The 12,062-nt window shown below is 37.1% G+C and overlaps 66 non-coding genes across 66 annotated transcripts; all 66 read left to right on the top strand.

Annotated features, from left to right (window-relative positions):
• The first annotated feature begins 17 nt into the window (after window positions 1-17).
• Window positions 18-100, top strand: Trnal-uaa (transfer RNA leucine (anticodon UAA)). Its single transcript has one exon. It is a non-coding gene; the product is annotated as a tRNA-Leu (tRNA).
• A 90-nt stretch (window positions 101-190) lies between these two features.
• Trnal-uaa (transfer RNA leucine (anticodon UAA)) lies at window positions 191-273 on the top strand. The gene has a single exon. It is a non-coding gene; the product is annotated as a tRNA-Leu (tRNA).
• Window positions 274-536: 263 nt separating this feature from the next.
• On the top strand, window positions 537-619 carry Trnal-uaa (transfer RNA leucine (anticodon UAA)). The gene has a single exon. It is a non-coding gene; the product is annotated as a tRNA-Leu (tRNA).
• Window positions 620-709: 90 nt separating this feature from the next.
• On the top strand, window positions 710-792 carry Trnal-uaa (transfer RNA leucine (anticodon UAA)). The gene has a single exon. It is a non-coding gene; the product is annotated as a tRNA-Leu (tRNA).
• Window positions 793-882: 90 nt separating this feature from the next.
• Trnal-uaa (transfer RNA leucine (anticodon UAA)) lies at window positions 883-965 on the top strand. Its single transcript has one exon. It is a non-coding gene; the product is annotated as a tRNA-Leu (tRNA).
• An 89-nt stretch (window positions 966-1,054) lies between these two features.
• Window positions 1,055-1,137, top strand: Trnal-uaa (transfer RNA leucine (anticodon UAA)). Its single transcript has one exon. It is a non-coding gene; the product is annotated as a tRNA-Leu (tRNA).
• A 90-nt stretch (window positions 1,138-1,227) lies between these two features.
• On the top strand, window positions 1,228-1,310 carry Trnal-uaa (transfer RNA leucine (anticodon UAA)). The gene has a single exon. It is a non-coding gene; the product is annotated as a tRNA-Leu (tRNA).
• Window positions 1,311-1,399: 89 nt separating this feature from the next.
• Window positions 1,400-1,482, top strand: Trnal-uaa (transfer RNA leucine (anticodon UAA)). Its single transcript has one exon. It is a non-coding gene; the product is annotated as a tRNA-Leu (tRNA).
• A 90-nt stretch (window positions 1,483-1,572) lies between these two features.
• Trnal-uaa (transfer RNA leucine (anticodon UAA)) lies at window positions 1,573-1,655 on the top strand. Its single transcript has one exon. It is a non-coding gene; the product is annotated as a tRNA-Leu (tRNA).
• Window positions 1,656-1,745: 90 nt separating this feature from the next.
• On the top strand, window positions 1,746-1,828 carry Trnal-uaa (transfer RNA leucine (anticodon UAA)). Its single transcript has one exon. It is a non-coding gene; the product is annotated as a tRNA-Leu (tRNA).
• Window positions 1,829-1,918: 90 nt separating this feature from the next.
• Window positions 1,919-2,001, top strand: Trnal-uaa (transfer RNA leucine (anticodon UAA)). Its single transcript has one exon. It is a non-coding gene; the product is annotated as a tRNA-Leu (tRNA).
• Window positions 2,002-2,091: 90 nt separating this feature from the next.
• Trnal-uaa (transfer RNA leucine (anticodon UAA)) lies at window positions 2,092-2,174 on the top strand. The gene has a single exon. It is a non-coding gene; the product is annotated as a tRNA-Leu (tRNA).
• A 90-nt stretch (window positions 2,175-2,264) lies between these two features.
• Trnal-uaa (transfer RNA leucine (anticodon UAA)) lies at window positions 2,265-2,347 on the top strand. Its single transcript has one exon. It is a non-coding gene; the product is annotated as a tRNA-Leu (tRNA).
• Window positions 2,348-2,437: 90 nt separating this feature from the next.
• Window positions 2,438-2,520, top strand: Trnal-uaa (transfer RNA leucine (anticodon UAA)). The gene has a single exon. It is a non-coding gene; the product is annotated as a tRNA-Leu (tRNA).
• A 90-nt stretch (window positions 2,521-2,610) lies between these two features.
• Trnal-uaa (transfer RNA leucine (anticodon UAA)) lies at window positions 2,611-2,693 on the top strand. Its single transcript has one exon. It is a non-coding gene; the product is annotated as a tRNA-Leu (tRNA).
• A 90-nt stretch (window positions 2,694-2,783) lies between these two features.
• Window positions 2,784-2,866, top strand: Trnal-uaa (transfer RNA leucine (anticodon UAA)). Its single transcript has one exon. It is a non-coding gene; the product is annotated as a tRNA-Leu (tRNA).
• A 90-nt stretch (window positions 2,867-2,956) lies between these two features.
• Trnal-uaa (transfer RNA leucine (anticodon UAA)) lies at window positions 2,957-3,039 on the top strand. Its single transcript has one exon. It is a non-coding gene; the product is annotated as a tRNA-Leu (tRNA).
• Window positions 3,040-3,129: 90 nt separating this feature from the next.
• Trnal-uaa (transfer RNA leucine (anticodon UAA)) lies at window positions 3,130-3,212 on the top strand. Its single transcript has one exon. It is a non-coding gene; the product is annotated as a tRNA-Leu (tRNA).
• Window positions 3,213-3,301: 89 nt separating this feature from the next.
• Trnal-uaa (transfer RNA leucine (anticodon UAA)) lies at window positions 3,302-3,384 on the top strand. Its single transcript has one exon. It is a non-coding gene; the product is annotated as a tRNA-Leu (tRNA).
• Window positions 3,385-3,474: 90 nt separating this feature from the next.
• Trnal-uaa (transfer RNA leucine (anticodon UAA)) lies at window positions 3,475-3,557 on the top strand. Its single transcript has one exon. It is a non-coding gene; the product is annotated as a tRNA-Leu (tRNA).
• Window positions 3,558-3,647: 90 nt separating this feature from the next.
• On the top strand, window positions 3,648-3,730 carry Trnal-uaa (transfer RNA leucine (anticodon UAA)). The gene has a single exon. It is a non-coding gene; the product is annotated as a tRNA-Leu (tRNA).
• A 90-nt stretch (window positions 3,731-3,820) lies between these two features.
• Trnal-uaa (transfer RNA leucine (anticodon UAA)) lies at window positions 3,821-3,903 on the top strand. Its single transcript has one exon. It is a non-coding gene; the product is annotated as a tRNA-Leu (tRNA).
• Window positions 3,904-3,992: 89 nt separating this feature from the next.
• Window positions 3,993-4,075, top strand: Trnal-uaa (transfer RNA leucine (anticodon UAA)). The gene has a single exon. It is a non-coding gene; the product is annotated as a tRNA-Leu (tRNA).
• Window positions 4,076-4,165: 90 nt separating this feature from the next.
• Window positions 4,166-4,248, top strand: Trnal-uaa (transfer RNA leucine (anticodon UAA)). Its single transcript has one exon. It is a non-coding gene; the product is annotated as a tRNA-Leu (tRNA).
• Window positions 4,249-4,337: 89 nt separating this feature from the next.
• On the top strand, window positions 4,338-4,420 carry Trnal-uaa (transfer RNA leucine (anticodon UAA)). Its single transcript has one exon. It is a non-coding gene; the product is annotated as a tRNA-Leu (tRNA).
• Window positions 4,421-4,510: 90 nt separating this feature from the next.
• On the top strand, window positions 4,511-4,593 carry Trnal-uaa (transfer RNA leucine (anticodon UAA)). Its single transcript has one exon. It is a non-coding gene; the product is annotated as a tRNA-Leu (tRNA).
• A 90-nt stretch (window positions 4,594-4,683) lies between these two features.
• Trnal-uaa (transfer RNA leucine (anticodon UAA)) lies at window positions 4,684-4,766 on the top strand. Its single transcript has one exon. It is a non-coding gene; the product is annotated as a tRNA-Leu (tRNA).
• A 90-nt stretch (window positions 4,767-4,856) lies between these two features.
• On the top strand, window positions 4,857-4,939 carry Trnal-uaa (transfer RNA leucine (anticodon UAA)). Its single transcript has one exon. It is a non-coding gene; the product is annotated as a tRNA-Leu (tRNA).
• A 262-nt stretch (window positions 4,940-5,201) lies between these two features.
• On the top strand, window positions 5,202-5,284 carry Trnal-uaa (transfer RNA leucine (anticodon UAA)). The gene has a single exon. It is a non-coding gene; the product is annotated as a tRNA-Leu (tRNA).
• Window positions 5,285-5,546: 262 nt separating this feature from the next.
• On the top strand, window positions 5,547-5,629 carry Trnal-uaa (transfer RNA leucine (anticodon UAA)). The gene has a single exon. It is a non-coding gene; the product is annotated as a tRNA-Leu (tRNA).
• Window positions 5,630-5,719: 90 nt separating this feature from the next.
• On the top strand, window positions 5,720-5,802 carry Trnal-uaa (transfer RNA leucine (anticodon UAA)). Its single transcript has one exon. It is a non-coding gene; the product is annotated as a tRNA-Leu (tRNA).
• A 90-nt stretch (window positions 5,803-5,892) lies between these two features.
• Window positions 5,893-5,975, top strand: Trnal-uaa (transfer RNA leucine (anticodon UAA)). Its single transcript has one exon. It is a non-coding gene; the product is annotated as a tRNA-Leu (tRNA).
• Window positions 5,976-6,065: 90 nt separating this feature from the next.
• Window positions 6,066-6,148, top strand: Trnal-uaa (transfer RNA leucine (anticodon UAA)). The gene has a single exon. It is a non-coding gene; the product is annotated as a tRNA-Leu (tRNA).
• A 90-nt stretch (window positions 6,149-6,238) lies between these two features.
• Window positions 6,239-6,321, top strand: Trnal-uaa (transfer RNA leucine (anticodon UAA)). Its single transcript has one exon. It is a non-coding gene; the product is annotated as a tRNA-Leu (tRNA).
• A 90-nt stretch (window positions 6,322-6,411) lies between these two features.
• Trnal-uaa (transfer RNA leucine (anticodon UAA)) lies at window positions 6,412-6,494 on the top strand. The gene has a single exon. It is a non-coding gene; the product is annotated as a tRNA-Leu (tRNA).
• A 90-nt stretch (window positions 6,495-6,584) lies between these two features.
• On the top strand, window positions 6,585-6,667 carry Trnal-uaa (transfer RNA leucine (anticodon UAA)). The gene has a single exon. It is a non-coding gene; the product is annotated as a tRNA-Leu (tRNA).
• Window positions 6,668-6,756: 89 nt separating this feature from the next.
• Window positions 6,757-6,839, top strand: Trnal-uaa (transfer RNA leucine (anticodon UAA)). Its single transcript has one exon. It is a non-coding gene; the product is annotated as a tRNA-Leu (tRNA).
• Window positions 6,840-6,929: 90 nt separating this feature from the next.
• On the top strand, window positions 6,930-7,012 carry Trnal-uaa (transfer RNA leucine (anticodon UAA)). Its single transcript has one exon. It is a non-coding gene; the product is annotated as a tRNA-Leu (tRNA).
• Window positions 7,013-7,101: 89 nt separating this feature from the next.
• On the top strand, window positions 7,102-7,184 carry Trnal-uaa (transfer RNA leucine (anticodon UAA)). Its single transcript has one exon. It is a non-coding gene; the product is annotated as a tRNA-Leu (tRNA).
• Window positions 7,185-7,274: 90 nt separating this feature from the next.
• Window positions 7,275-7,357, top strand: Trnal-uaa (transfer RNA leucine (anticodon UAA)). The gene has a single exon. It is a non-coding gene; the product is annotated as a tRNA-Leu (tRNA).
• Window positions 7,358-7,447: 90 nt separating this feature from the next.
• Trnal-uaa (transfer RNA leucine (anticodon UAA)) lies at window positions 7,448-7,530 on the top strand. Its single transcript has one exon. It is a non-coding gene; the product is annotated as a tRNA-Leu (tRNA).
• Window positions 7,531-7,620: 90 nt separating this feature from the next.
• On the top strand, window positions 7,621-7,703 carry Trnal-uaa (transfer RNA leucine (anticodon UAA)). The gene has a single exon. It is a non-coding gene; the product is annotated as a tRNA-Leu (tRNA).
• An 89-nt stretch (window positions 7,704-7,792) lies between these two features.
• Trnal-uaa (transfer RNA leucine (anticodon UAA)) lies at window positions 7,793-7,875 on the top strand. Its single transcript has one exon. It is a non-coding gene; the product is annotated as a tRNA-Leu (tRNA).
• A 90-nt stretch (window positions 7,876-7,965) lies between these two features.
• Trnal-uaa (transfer RNA leucine (anticodon UAA)) lies at window positions 7,966-8,048 on the top strand. Its single transcript has one exon. It is a non-coding gene; the product is annotated as a tRNA-Leu (tRNA).
• Window positions 8,049-8,310: 262 nt separating this feature from the next.
• On the top strand, window positions 8,311-8,393 carry Trnal-uaa (transfer RNA leucine (anticodon UAA)). The gene has a single exon. It is a non-coding gene; the product is annotated as a tRNA-Leu (tRNA).
• A 90-nt stretch (window positions 8,394-8,483) lies between these two features.
• On the top strand, window positions 8,484-8,566 carry Trnal-uaa (transfer RNA leucine (anticodon UAA)). Its single transcript has one exon. It is a non-coding gene; the product is annotated as a tRNA-Leu (tRNA).
• Window positions 8,567-8,656: 90 nt separating this feature from the next.
• Window positions 8,657-8,739, top strand: Trnal-uaa (transfer RNA leucine (anticodon UAA)). Its single transcript has one exon. It is a non-coding gene; the product is annotated as a tRNA-Leu (tRNA).
• A 90-nt stretch (window positions 8,740-8,829) lies between these two features.
• On the top strand, window positions 8,830-8,912 carry Trnal-uaa (transfer RNA leucine (anticodon UAA)). The gene has a single exon. It is a non-coding gene; the product is annotated as a tRNA-Leu (tRNA).
• Window positions 8,913-9,001: 89 nt separating this feature from the next.
• Trnal-uaa (transfer RNA leucine (anticodon UAA)) lies at window positions 9,002-9,084 on the top strand. The gene has a single exon. It is a non-coding gene; the product is annotated as a tRNA-Leu (tRNA).
• A 90-nt stretch (window positions 9,085-9,174) lies between these two features.
• Window positions 9,175-9,257, top strand: Trnal-uaa (transfer RNA leucine (anticodon UAA)). The gene has a single exon. It is a non-coding gene; the product is annotated as a tRNA-Leu (tRNA).
• Window positions 9,258-9,347: 90 nt separating this feature from the next.
• Window positions 9,348-9,430, top strand: Trnal-uaa (transfer RNA leucine (anticodon UAA)). Its single transcript has one exon. It is a non-coding gene; the product is annotated as a tRNA-Leu (tRNA).
• Window positions 9,431-9,519: 89 nt separating this feature from the next.
• Window positions 9,520-9,602, top strand: Trnal-uaa (transfer RNA leucine (anticodon UAA)). The gene has a single exon. It is a non-coding gene; the product is annotated as a tRNA-Leu (tRNA).
• A 90-nt stretch (window positions 9,603-9,692) lies between these two features.
• Trnal-uaa (transfer RNA leucine (anticodon UAA)) lies at window positions 9,693-9,775 on the top strand. Its single transcript has one exon. It is a non-coding gene; the product is annotated as a tRNA-Leu (tRNA).
• A 90-nt stretch (window positions 9,776-9,865) lies between these two features.
• On the top strand, window positions 9,866-9,948 carry Trnal-uaa (transfer RNA leucine (anticodon UAA)). The gene has a single exon. It is a non-coding gene; the product is annotated as a tRNA-Leu (tRNA).
• Window positions 9,949-10,037: 89 nt separating this feature from the next.
• Window positions 10,038-10,120, top strand: Trnal-uaa (transfer RNA leucine (anticodon UAA)). Its single transcript has one exon. It is a non-coding gene; the product is annotated as a tRNA-Leu (tRNA).
• Window positions 10,121-10,210: 90 nt separating this feature from the next.
• Window positions 10,211-10,293, top strand: Trnal-uaa (transfer RNA leucine (anticodon UAA)). Its single transcript has one exon. It is a non-coding gene; the product is annotated as a tRNA-Leu (tRNA).
• A 90-nt stretch (window positions 10,294-10,383) lies between these two features.
• On the top strand, window positions 10,384-10,466 carry Trnal-uaa (transfer RNA leucine (anticodon UAA)). Its single transcript has one exon. It is a non-coding gene; the product is annotated as a tRNA-Leu (tRNA).
• Window positions 10,467-10,556: 90 nt separating this feature from the next.
• Window positions 10,557-10,639, top strand: Trnal-uaa (transfer RNA leucine (anticodon UAA)). Its single transcript has one exon. It is a non-coding gene; the product is annotated as a tRNA-Leu (tRNA).
• A 90-nt stretch (window positions 10,640-10,729) lies between these two features.
• Window positions 10,730-10,812, top strand: Trnal-uaa (transfer RNA leucine (anticodon UAA)). Its single transcript has one exon. It is a non-coding gene; the product is annotated as a tRNA-Leu (tRNA).
• Window positions 10,813-10,902: 90 nt separating this feature from the next.
• Window positions 10,903-10,985, top strand: Trnal-uaa (transfer RNA leucine (anticodon UAA)). Its single transcript has one exon. It is a non-coding gene; the product is annotated as a tRNA-Leu (tRNA).
• An 89-nt stretch (window positions 10,986-11,074) lies between these two features.
• Window positions 11,075-11,157, top strand: Trnal-uaa (transfer RNA leucine (anticodon UAA)). The gene has a single exon. It is a non-coding gene; the product is annotated as a tRNA-Leu (tRNA).
• Window positions 11,158-11,246: 89 nt separating this feature from the next.
• Trnaf-aaa (transfer RNA phenylalanine (anticodon AAA)) lies at window positions 11,247-11,329 on the top strand. Its single transcript has one exon. It is a non-coding gene; the product is annotated as a tRNA-Phe (tRNA).
• A 90-nt stretch (window positions 11,330-11,419) lies between these two features.
• Window positions 11,420-11,502, top strand: Trnal-uaa (transfer RNA leucine (anticodon UAA)). Its single transcript has one exon. It is a non-coding gene; the product is annotated as a tRNA-Leu (tRNA).
• Window positions 11,503-11,592: 90 nt separating this feature from the next.
• Window positions 11,593-11,675, top strand: Trnal-uaa (transfer RNA leucine (anticodon UAA)). The gene has a single exon. It is a non-coding gene; the product is annotated as a tRNA-Leu (tRNA).
• Window positions 11,676-11,765: 90 nt separating this feature from the next.
• Trnal-uaa (transfer RNA leucine (anticodon UAA)) lies at window positions 11,766-11,848 on the top strand. The gene has a single exon. It is a non-coding gene; the product is annotated as a tRNA-Leu (tRNA).
• Window positions 11,849-11,938: 90 nt separating this feature from the next.
• Window positions 11,939-12,021, top strand: Trnal-uaa (transfer RNA leucine (anticodon UAA)). The gene has a single exon. It is a non-coding gene; the product is annotated as a tRNA-Leu (tRNA).
• The last annotated feature ends 41 nt before the right edge of the window (window positions 12,022-12,062 follow it).

Genomic DNA, 12,062 nt, shown 5'->3' with positions numbered 1-12,062 from the left:
TTCAGGCGGATGTAGACGGCACGATGGCCGAGTGGTTAAGGCGTTGGACTTAAGTTCCAATGGACAAGTGTCCGCGTGGGTTCGAACCCCACTCGTGCTAAATACTTGTTATATTTTGACAAATTAAATATGATTAACATTAGAAGATTAAGTAAAAAAAAAAAAGAGTTATGATCACTAGGATGTAGACAGCACGATGGCCGACTGGTTAAGGCGTTGGACTTAAGTTCCAATGGACAAGTGTCCGCGTGGGATCGAACCCCACTCGTGCTAAATACTTGTTATATTTTGACAAATATAATATGATTAAAAATAGAAGATTAAGTAAAAAATAAACAGAGTTATTTTCACACGCATGTAGACACCACGATGGCCGAGTGGTTAAGGCGTTGGACCTTAGTTCCAATGGACAAGTGTCCGCGTGGGTTCGAACCCCACTCGTGCTAAATACTTGTTATATTTTGACAAATTAAATATGATTAAAATTAGTAGATTAAGTAAAAAATAAAAAGAGTTATGTTCAGACGGATGTAAACGGCACGATGGCCGAGTGGTTAATGCGTTGGACTTAAGTTCCAATGGACAAGTGTCCGCGTGGGTTCGAACCCCACTCGTGCTAAATACTTGTTATATTTTGAAAAATTAAATATGATTAAAATTAGAAGATTAAGTAAAAAATAAAAAGAGTTATGTTCACTAGGACACAGAGAGCACGATGGCCGAGTGGTTAAGGTGTTGGACTTAAGTTCCAATGATCAAGTGTCAGCATGGGTTCGAACCCCACTCGTGCTAAATACTTGTTATATTTTGACAAATTATATATGATTAAAAGTAGAAGATTAAGTAAAAAATAAAAAGAGTTATGTTCACTAGGATGTTGACAGCACGATGGCCGAGTGGTTAAGGCGTTGGACTTAAGTTCCAATGGACAAGTGTCCGCGTGGGTTCGAACCCCACTCGTGCTAAATACTTGTTATATTTTGACAAATTATATATGACTAAAATTAGAAGATTAAGCAAATATAAAAAGAATTATGTTCACTAGAGTACAGAGAGCACAATGGCCGAATGGTTAAGGCGTTGGACTTAAGTTCCAATGGACAATTGTACGCGTGGGTTCAAACCCCACTCGTGCTAAATACTTGTTATATTTTGACAAAATAAATATTATTAAAATTAGAGGATTAAGTAAAAAATAAAAAGAGTTATGTTCACACGGATGTAGACAGCACGATGGCCGAGTGGTTAAGGCGTTGGACTTAAGTTCCAATGGACAAGTGTCCGCGTGGGTTCGAACCCCACTCGTGCTAAATACTTGTTATATTTTGACAAATTATATATGACTAAAATTAGAAGATTAAGCAAATATAAAAAGAATTATGTTCACTAGAGTACTGAGAGCACGATGGCCGAGTGGTTAAGGCGTTGGACTTAAGTTCCAATGGACAAGTGTCCGCGTGGGTTCGAACCCCACAAGTGCTAAATACTTTTTATATTTTGACAAAATAAATATGATTAAAATTAGAGGATTAAGTAAAAAATAAAAAGAGTTATGTTCACACGCATGTAGACAGCACGATGGCCGAGTGGTTAAGGCGTTGGACTTAAGTTCCAATGGACAAGTGTCCGCGTGGGTTCGAACCCCACTCGTGCTAAATACTTGTTATATTTTGACAAATTAAATATGATTAAAATTAGAAGGTTAATTAAAAAATAAGAAGAGGTGTGTTCACCAGGATACAGAGAGCACGATGGCCGAGTGGTTAAGGCGTTGGACTTAAGTTCCAATGGACAAGTGTCCGCGTGGGTTCGAACCCCACTCGTGTTAAATACTTGTTATATTTTGACAAATTAAATATGATTAAAATTAGAAGATTAAGTAAAAAATAAAAAGAGTTATGTTCACACGGATGTAGACAGCACGATGGCCGAGTGGTTAAGGCGTTGGACTTAAGTTCGAATGGACAAGTGTCCACGTGGGTTCGAACCCCACTCGTGCTAAATACTTGTTATATTTTTACAAAATAAATATGATTAAACTTAAAGGATTAAGTAAAAAATAAAAAGAGTTATGTTCAGGCGGATGTAGACGGCACGATGGCCGAGTGGTTAAGGCGTTGGACTTAAGTTCCAATGGACAAGTGTCCGCGTGGGATCGAACCCCACTCGTGCTAAATACTTGTTATATTTTGACAAATATAATATGATTAAAAATAGAAGATTAAGTAAAAAATAAACAGAGTTATGTTCACTAGGATACAGAGAGTACGATGGCCGAGTGGTTAAGGCGTTGGACTTAAGTCACAATGGACAAGTGTCCGCGTGGGTTCGAACCCCACTCGTGCTAAATACTTGTTATATTTTGACAAAATAAATATTATTAAAATTAGAGGATTAAGTAAAAAATAAAAAGAGTTATGTTCAGGCGGATGTAGACGGCACGATGGCCGAGTGGTGAAGGCGTTGGACTTAAGTTCCAATGGACAAGTGTCCGCGTGGGTTCGAACCCCACTCGTGCTAAATACTTGTTATATTTTGACAAATTAAATATGATTAACATTAGAAGATTAAGTAAAAAAAAAAAAGAGTTATGATCACTAGGATGTAGACAGCACGATGGCCGACTGGTTAAGGCGTTGGACTTAAGTTCCAATGGACAAGTGTCCGCGTGGGTTCGAACCCCGCACGTGCTAAATACTTTTTATATTGTTACAAAATAAATATGATTAAAATTAGAGGATTAAGTAAAAAATAAAAAGAGTTATGTTCAGGCGGATGTAGACGGCACGATGGCCGAGTGGTTAAGGCGTTGGACTTAAGTTCCAATGGACAAGTGTCCGCGTGGGATGTAACCCCACTCGTGCTAAATACTTGTTATATTTTGACAAATTAAATATGATTAAAATTAGAAGATTAAGTAAAAAATAAAAAGAGTTATGTTCACTTGGATACAGAGAGCACGATGGCTGAGTGGTTAAGGCGTTGGACTTAAGTTCCAATGGACAAGTGTCCGCGTGGTTTCGAACCCCACTCGTGCTAAATACTTGTTATATTTTTACAAATTATATATAATTAAAATTAGAAGATTAAGTAAAAAATAAAAAGAGTTATGTTCACTGGGATGTTGACAGTGCGATGGCCGAGTGGTTAAGGCGTTGGACTTAAGTTCCAATGGACAAGTTTCCGCGTGGATTCGAACCCCACTCGTGCTAAATACTGGTTATATTTTGACAAATTATATATGACTAAAATTAGAAGATTAAGCAAATATAAAAAGAATTATGTTCACTAGAGTACAGAGAGCACGATGGCCGAGTGGTTAAGGCGTTGGACTTAAGTTCCAATGGACAAGTGTCCGCGTGGGTTCGAACCCCACTCGTGCTAAATACTTGTTATATTTTGACAAAATAAATATGCTAAAAATTAGAGGATTAAGTAAAAAATAAAAAAAATTATGTTCACTAGGATGTAGACAGCACGATGGCCGAGTGGTTAAGGCGTTGGACTTAAGTTCCAATGGACAAGTGTCCGCGTGGGTTCGAACCCCACTCGTGCTAAATACTTGTTATATTTTGACAAATTAAATATGATTAAAATTAGAAGATTAAGTAAAAAATAAAAAGAGTTATGTTTACTAGGATACAGAGAGCACGATGGCCGAGTGGTTAAGGCGTTGGACTTAAGTTCCAATGGACAAGTGTCTGCGTGGGTTCGAACCCCACTCGTGCTAAACACTTGTTATATTTTGACAAAATAAATATGATTAAAATTAGAAGATTAAGTAAAAAATAAAAAGAGTTATGTTCACTAGGATGTAGACAGCACGATGGCCGAGTGGTTTAGGCGTTGGACTTAAGTTCCAATGGACAAGTGTCCGCGTGGGTTCGAACCCCACTCGTGCTAAATACTTGTTATATTTTGACAAATAAAATATGATTAAAATTAGAAGATTAAGTAAAAAACAAAAGAGTTATGATCACTAGGATGTAGACAGGACGATGGCCGAGTGGTTAAGGCGTTGGACTTAAGTTCCAATGGACAAGTGTCCGCGTGGGTTCGAACCCCATTCGTGCTAAATACTTGTTATATTTTGACAAATAAAATATGATTTAAATTAGAAGATTAAGTAAAAAATAAAAAGAGTTATGTTCACTAGGATGTAGACAGCACGATGGCCGAGTGATTAAGGCGTTGGACTTAAGTTCCAATGGACAAGTGTGCGCGTGGGGTCGAACCCCACTCGTGCTAAATACTTATTATATTTTGACAAATTAAATATGATTAAAATTACAAGATTAAGAAAATATAAAAAGAATTATGTTGACTAAAGTACAGAGAACACGATGGCCGAGTTGTTAAGGCGTTGGACTTAATTTCCAATGGACAAGTGTCCGCGTGGGTTCGAACCCCACTCGTGCTAAATACTTGTCATATTTTGACAAAATAAATATGATTAAAATTAGAGGATTAAGTAAAAAATAAAAAGAGTTATGTTCACTAGGATGTAGACAGCACGATGGCCGAGTGGTTAAGGCGTTGGACTTAAGTTCCAATGGACAAGTGTCCGCGTGAGTTCGAACCCCACTCGTGCTAAATACTTGTTATATTTTTACAAATTAAATATGATTAAAATTAGAAGATTAAGTAAAAAATAAAAAGAGTTATGTTCACTAGGATACAGAGAGAACGATGGCCGAGTGGTTAAGGCGATGGACTTAAGTTCCAATGGACAAGTGTCCGCGTGGGTTCGAACCCCACTTGTGCTAAATACTTGTTATATTTTGACAAATTATATATGATTAAAATTAGAAGATTAAGTAAAAAATAAAAAGAGTTATGTTCACTAGGATGTTGACAGCGCGATGGCCGAGTGGTTAAGGCGTTGGACTTAAGTTCCAATGGACAAGTTTCCGCGTGGATTCGAACCCCACTCGTGCTAAATACTGGTTATATTTTGACAAATTATATATGACTAAAATTAGAAGATTAAGAAAATATAAAAAGAATTATGTTCACTAGAGTACAGAGAGCACGATGGCCGTGTGGTTAAGGCGTTGGACTTAAGTTCCAATGGACAAGTGTGCGCGTGGTTTCGAACCCCACTCATGCTAAATACTTGTTATATTTTGACAAATTAAATATGATTAAAATTAGAAGATTAAGAAAAAAATAAAAAGAGTTATGTTCACTAGGGTACAGAGAGCACGATGGCCGAGTGGTTAAGGCGTTGGACTTAAGTTCCAATGGACAAGTGACCGCGTGGGTTCGAACCCCACTCGTGCTAAATACTTGTTATATTTTGACAAATTATATATGACTAAAATTAGAAGCTTAAGCAAATATAAAAAGAATTATGTTCACTAGAGTACAGAGAGCACGATGGCCGTGAGGTTAAGGCGTTGGACTTAAGTTCCAATGGACAAGTGTGCGCGTGGGTTAAAACCCCACTCGTGCTAAATACTTGTTATATTTTGACAAAATAAATATGCTAAAAATTAGAGGATTAAGTAAAAAATAAAAAGAGTTGTGTTCACTAGGATGTAGACAGCACGATGGTTGAGTGGTTAAGGCGTTGGACTTAAGTTCCAATGGACAAGTGTCCGTGTGGGTTCGAACCCCACTCGTGCTAAATACTTGTTATATTTTGACAAATTAAATATGATTAAAATTAGAAGATTAAGAACAAAATAAAAAGAGTTATGTTCACTAGGGTACAGAGAGCACGATGGCCGAGTGGTTAAGGCGTTGGACTTAAGTTCCAATGGACAAGTGTCCGCGTGGGTTCGAACCCCACTCGTGCTAAATACTTGTTATATTTTGACAAATTATATATGATTAAAAATAGAAGATGAAGTAAAAAATAAAAAGAGTTATGTTCACCAGGATGTTGACAGCACGATGGCCGAGTGGTTAAGGCGTTGGACTTAAGTTCCAATGGACAAGTGTCCGCGTGGATTCGAACCCCACTCGTGCTAAATACTTGTTATATTTTGACAAATTAAATATGATTAAAATTAGAAGATTAAGTAAAAAATAATAAGAGTTATGTTTACTAGGATACAGAGAGCACGATGGCCGAGTGGTTAAGGCGTTGGACTTAAGTTCCAATGGACAAGTGTCCGCGTGGGTTCGAACCCCACTCGTGCTAAATACTTGTTATATTTTGACAAAATAAATATGCTAAAAATTAGAGGATTAAGTAAAAAATAAAAAAAATTATGTTCACTAGGATGTAGACAGCACGATGGTCGAGTGGTTAAGGCGTTGGACTTAAGTTCCAATGGACAAGTGTCCGCGTGGGTTCGAACCCCACTCGTGCTAAATACTTGTTATATTTTGACAAATTAAATATGATTAAAATTAGAAGATTAAGTAAAAAATAAAAAGAGTTATGTTTACTAGGATACAGAGAGCACGATGGCCGAGTGGTTAAGGCGTTGGACTTAAGTTCCAATGGACAAGTGTCTGCGTGGGTTCGAACCCCACTCGTGCTAAACACTTGTTATATTTTGACAAAATAAATATGATTAAAATTAGAAGATTAAGTAAAAAATAAAAAGAGTTATGTTCACTAGGATGTAGACAGCACGATGGCCGAGTGGTTTAGGCGTTGGACTTAAGTTCCAATGGACAAGTGTCCGCGTGGGTTCGAACCCCACTCGTGCTAAATACTTGTTATATTTTGACAAATAAAATATGATTAAAATTAGAAGATTAAGTAAAAAACAAAAGAGTTATGATCACTAGGATGTAGACAGGACGATGGCCGAGTGGTTAAGGCGTTGGACTTAAGTTCCAATGGACAAGTGTCCGCGTGGGTTCGAACCCCATTCGTGCTAAATACTTGTTATATTTTGACAAATAAAATATGATTTAAATTAGAAGATTAAGTAAAAAATAAAAAGAGTTATGTTCACTAGGATGTAGACAGCACGATGGCCGAGTGATTAAGGCGTTGGACTTAAGTTCCAATGGACAAGTGTGCGCGTGGGGTCGAACCCCACTCGTGCTAAATACTTATTATATTTTGACAAATTAAATATGATTAAAATTACAAGATTAAGAAAATATAAAAAGAATTATGTTGACTAAAGTACAGAGAACACGATGGCCGAGTTGTTAAGGCGTTGGACTTAATTTCCAATGGACAAGTGTCCGCGTGGGTTCGAACCCCACTCGTGCTAAATACTTGTCATATTTTGACAAAATAAATATGATTAAAATTAGAGGATTAAGTAAAAAATAAAAAGAGTTATGTTCACTAGGATGTAGACAGCACGATGGCCGAGTGGTTAAGGCGTTGGACTTAAGTTCCAATGGACAAGTGTCCGCGTGAGTTCGAACCCCACTCGTGCTAAATACTTGTTATATTTTTACAAATTAAATATGATTAAAATTAGAAGATTAAGTAAAAAATAAAAAGAGTTATGTTCACTAGGATACAGAGAGAACGATGGCCGAGTGGTTAAGGCGATGGACTTAAGTTCCAATGGACAAGTGTCCGCGTGGGTTCGAACCCCACTTGTGCTAAATACTTGTTATATTTTGACAAATTATATATGATTAAAATTAGAAGATTAAGTAAAAAATAAAAAGAGTTATGTTCACTAGGATGTTGACAGCGCGATGGCCGAGTGGTTAAGGCGTTGGACTTAAGTTCCAATGGACAAGTTTCCGCGTGGATTCGAACCCCACTCGTGCTAAATACTGGTTATATTTTGACAAATTATATATGACTAAAATTAGAAGATTAAGAAAATATAAAAAGAATTATGTTCACTAGAGTACAGAGAGCACGATGGCCGTGTGGTTAAGGCGTTGGACTTAAGTTCCAATGGACAAGTGTGCGCGTGGGTTCGAACCCCACTCATGCTAAATACTTGTTATATTTTGACAAATTAAATATGATTAAAATTAGAAGATTAAGAAAAAAATAAAAAGAGTTATGTTCACTAGGGTACAGAGAGCACGATGGCCGAGTGGTTAAGGCGTTGGACTTAAGTTCCAATGGACAAGTGACCGCGTGGGTTCGAACCCCACTCGTGCTAAATACTTGTTATATTTTGACAAATTATATATGACTAAAATTAGAAGCTTAAGCAAATATAAAAAGAATTATGTTCACTAGAGTACAGAGAGCACGATGGCCGTGAGGTTAAGGCGTTGGACTTAAGTTCCAATGGACAAGTGTGCGCGTGGGTTAAAACCCCACTCGTGCTAAATACTTGTTATATTTTGACAAAATAAATATGCTAAAAATTAGAGGATTAAGTAAAAAATAAAAAGAGTTGTGTTCACTAGGATGTAGACAGCACGATGGTTGAGTGGTTAAGGCGTTGGACTTAAGTTCCAATGGACAAGTGTCCGTGTGGGTTCGAACCCCACTCGTGCTAAATACTTGTTATATTTTGACAAATTAAATATGATTAAAATTAGAAGATTAAGAACAAAATAAAAAGAGTTATGTTCACTAGGGTACAGAGAGCACGATGGCCGAGTGGTTAAGGCGTTGGACTTAAGTTCCAATAGACAAGTGTCCGCGTGGGTTCGAACCCCACTCGTGCTAAATACTTGTTATATTTTGACAAATTATATATGATTAAAAATAGAAGATGAAGTAAAAAATAAAAAGAGTTATGTTCACCAGGATGTTGACAGCACGATGGCCGAGTGGTTAAGGCGTTGGACTTAAGTTCCAATGGACAAGTGTCCGCGTGGATTCGAACCCCACTCATGCTAAATACTTGTTATATTTTGACAAATTAAATATGATTAAAATTAGAAGATTAAGTAAAAAATAATAAGAGTTATGTTTACTAGGATACAGAGAGCACGATGGCCGAGTGGTTAAGGCGTTGGACTTAAGTTCCAATGGACAAGTTTCCGCGCGGATTCGAACCCCACTCGTGCTAAATACTGGTTATATTTTGACAAATTATATATGACTAAAATTAGAAGATTAAGAAAATATAAAAAGAATTATGTTCACTAGAGTACAGAGAGCACGATGGCCGTGTGGTTAAGGCGTTGGACTTAAGTTCCAATGGACAAATGTGCGCGTGGGTTAAAACCCCACTCGTGCTAAATACTTGTTATATTTTGACAAAATAAATATGCTATAAATTAGAGGATTAAGTAAAAAATAAAAAGAGTTATGTTCACTAGGATGTAGACAGCACGATGGCCGAGTGGTTAAGGCGTTGGACTTAAGTTCCAATGGACAAGTGTCCGCGTGAGTTCGAACCCCACTCGTGCTAAATACTTGTTATATTTTGACAAATTAAATATGATTAAAATTAGAAGATTAAGAAAAAAATAAAAAGAGTTATGTTCACTAGGGTACAGAGAGAACGATAGCCGAGTGGTTAAGGCGTTGGACTTAAGTTCCAATGGACAAGTGTCCGCGTGGGTTCGAACCCCACTCGTGCTAAATACTTGTTATATTTTGACAAATTATATATGACTAAAATTAGAGGCTTAAGCAAATATAAAAAGAATTATGTTCACTAGAGTACAGAGAGCACGATGGCCGTGAGGTTAAGGCGTTGGACTTAAGTTCCAATGGACAAGTGTGCGCGTGGGTTCGAACCCCACTCGTGCTAAATACTTGTTATATTTTGACAAATTAAATATGATTAAAATTAGAAGATTAAGAACAACATAAAAAGAGTTATGTTCACTAGGGTACAGAGAGCACGATGGCCGAGTGGTTAAGGCGTTGGACTTAAGTTCCAATGGACAAGTGTCTGCGTGGGTTCGAACCCCACTCGTGCTAAATACTTGTTATATTTTGACAAATTAAATATGATTAAAATTAGAAGATTAAGTAAAAAATAATAAGAGTTATGTTCACTAGGATACAGAGAGCACGATGGCCGAGTGGTTAAGGCGTTGGACTTAAGTTCCAATGGACAAGTTTCCGCGCGGATTCGAACCCCACTCGTGCTAAATACTGGTTATATTTTGACAAATTATATATGACTAAAATTAGAAGATTAAGAAAATATAAAAAGAATTATGTTAACTAGAGTACAGAGAGCACGATGGCCGTGTGGTTAAGGCGTTGGACTTAAGTTCCAATGGACAAGTGTGCGCGTGGGTTCGAACCCCACTCGTGCAAAATACTTGTTATATTTTGACAAAATAAATATGCTATAAATTAGAGGATTAAGTAAAAAATAAAAAGAGTTATGTTCACTAGGATGTAGACAGCACGATGGCCGAGTGGTTAAGGCGTTGGACTTAAGTTCCAATGGACAAGTGTCCGTGTGAGTTCGAACCCCACTCGTGCTAAATACTTGTTATATTTTGACAAATTAAATATGATTAAAATTAGAGGATTAAGTAAAAAATAAAAAGAGTTATGTTCACTAGGGTACAGATAGCACGATGGCTGAGTGGTTAAGGCGTTGGACTTAAGTTCCAATGGACAAGTGTCCGCGTGGGTTCGAACCCCACTCGTGCTAAATACTTGTTATATTTTGACAAATTATATATGATTAAAAATAGAAGATTAAGTAAAAAATAAAAAGAGTTATGTTCACCAGGATGTTGACAGCACGATGGCCGAGTGGTTAAGGCGTTGGACTTAAGTGCCAATGGACAAGTGTCCGCGTGGGTTCGAACCCCACTCGTGCTAAATACTTGTTATATTTTGACAAATTAAATATGATTAAAATTAGAAGATTAAGTAAAAAATAAAAAGAGTTATGTTTACTAGGATACAGAGAGCACGATAGCCGAGTGGTTAAGGCGTTGGACTTAAGTTCCAATGGACAAGTGTCCGCGTGGGTTCGAACCCCACTCGTGCTAAACACTTGTTATATTTTGACAAAATAAATATGATGAAAATTAGAAGATTAAGTAAAAAATAAAAAGAGTTATGTTACCTAGGATGTAGACAGCACGATGGCCGAGTGGTTAAGGCGTTGGACTTAAGTTCCAATGGACAAGTGTGCGCGTGGGTTCGAACCCCACTCGTGCTAAATACTTGTTATATTTTGACAAATAAAATATGATTAAAATTAGAAGATTAAGTAAAAAAAAAAAGAGTTATGATAACTAGGATGTAGACAGCATGATGGCCGAGTGATTAAGGCGTTGGACTTAAGTTCCAATGGACAAGTGTCCGCGTGGGTTCGAACCCTATTCGTGCTAAATACTTGTTATATTTTGACAAATTATAAATGATTAAAATTAGAAGATTAAGCAAATATAAAAAGAATTATGTTCACTAGAGTACAGAGAGCACAATGGCCGCGTGGTTAAGGCGTTGGACTAAAGTTCCAATGGACAAGTGTCCGCGTGGGTTCGAACCCCACTCGTGCTAAATACTTGTTATATTTTGACAAAAAAAATATGCTAAAAATTAGAGGATTAAGTAAAAAATAAACAGAGTTATGTTCACTAGGATGTAGACAGCACGATGGCCGAGTGGTTAAGGCGTTGGACTTAAGTTCCAATGGACAAGTGTCCGCGTGGGTTCGAACCCCACTCGTGCTAAATACTTGTTATATTTTGACAAATTAAATATGATTAAAATTAGAAGATTAAGAACAACATAAAAAGAGTTATGTTCACTAGGGTACAGAGAGCACGATAGCCGAGTGGTTAAGGCGTTGGACTTAAGTTCCAATGGACAAGTGTCCGCGTGGGTTCGAACCCCACTCGTGCTAAATACTTGTTATATTTTGACAAATTATATATGATTAAAAATAGAAGATTAAGTAAAAAATAAAAAGAGTTATGTTCACCAGGATGTTGAACGCACGATGGCCGAGTGGTTAAGGCGTAGGACTTAAGTTCCAATGGACAAGTGTCCGCGTGGGTTCGACCCCCACTCGTGCTAAATACTTGTTATATTTTGAAAAATTAAATATGATTAAAATTAGAAGATTAAGTAAAAAATAAATCGAGTTATGTTTACAAGGATACAGAGAGCAAGATGGCCGAGTGGTTAAGGCGTTGGACTTAAGTTCCAATGGACAAGTGTCTGCGTGGGTTCGAACCCCACTCGTGCTAAACACTTGTTATATTTTGACAAAATAAATATGATTAAAATT

This window comes from Euprymna scolopes, chromosome 37 (assembly GCF_053919585.1).
Source record: "Euprymna scolopes isolate OS-2025 chromosome 37, ASM5391958v1, whole genome shotgun sequence".
NCBI lineage: Eukaryota > Metazoa > Mollusca > Cephalopoda > Sepiida > Sepiolidae > Euprymna > Euprymna scolopes.
The sequence above is the reverse complement of the archived record's forward strand: the minus strand, read 5'-3'. Positions and strand labels throughout refer to the sequence as shown.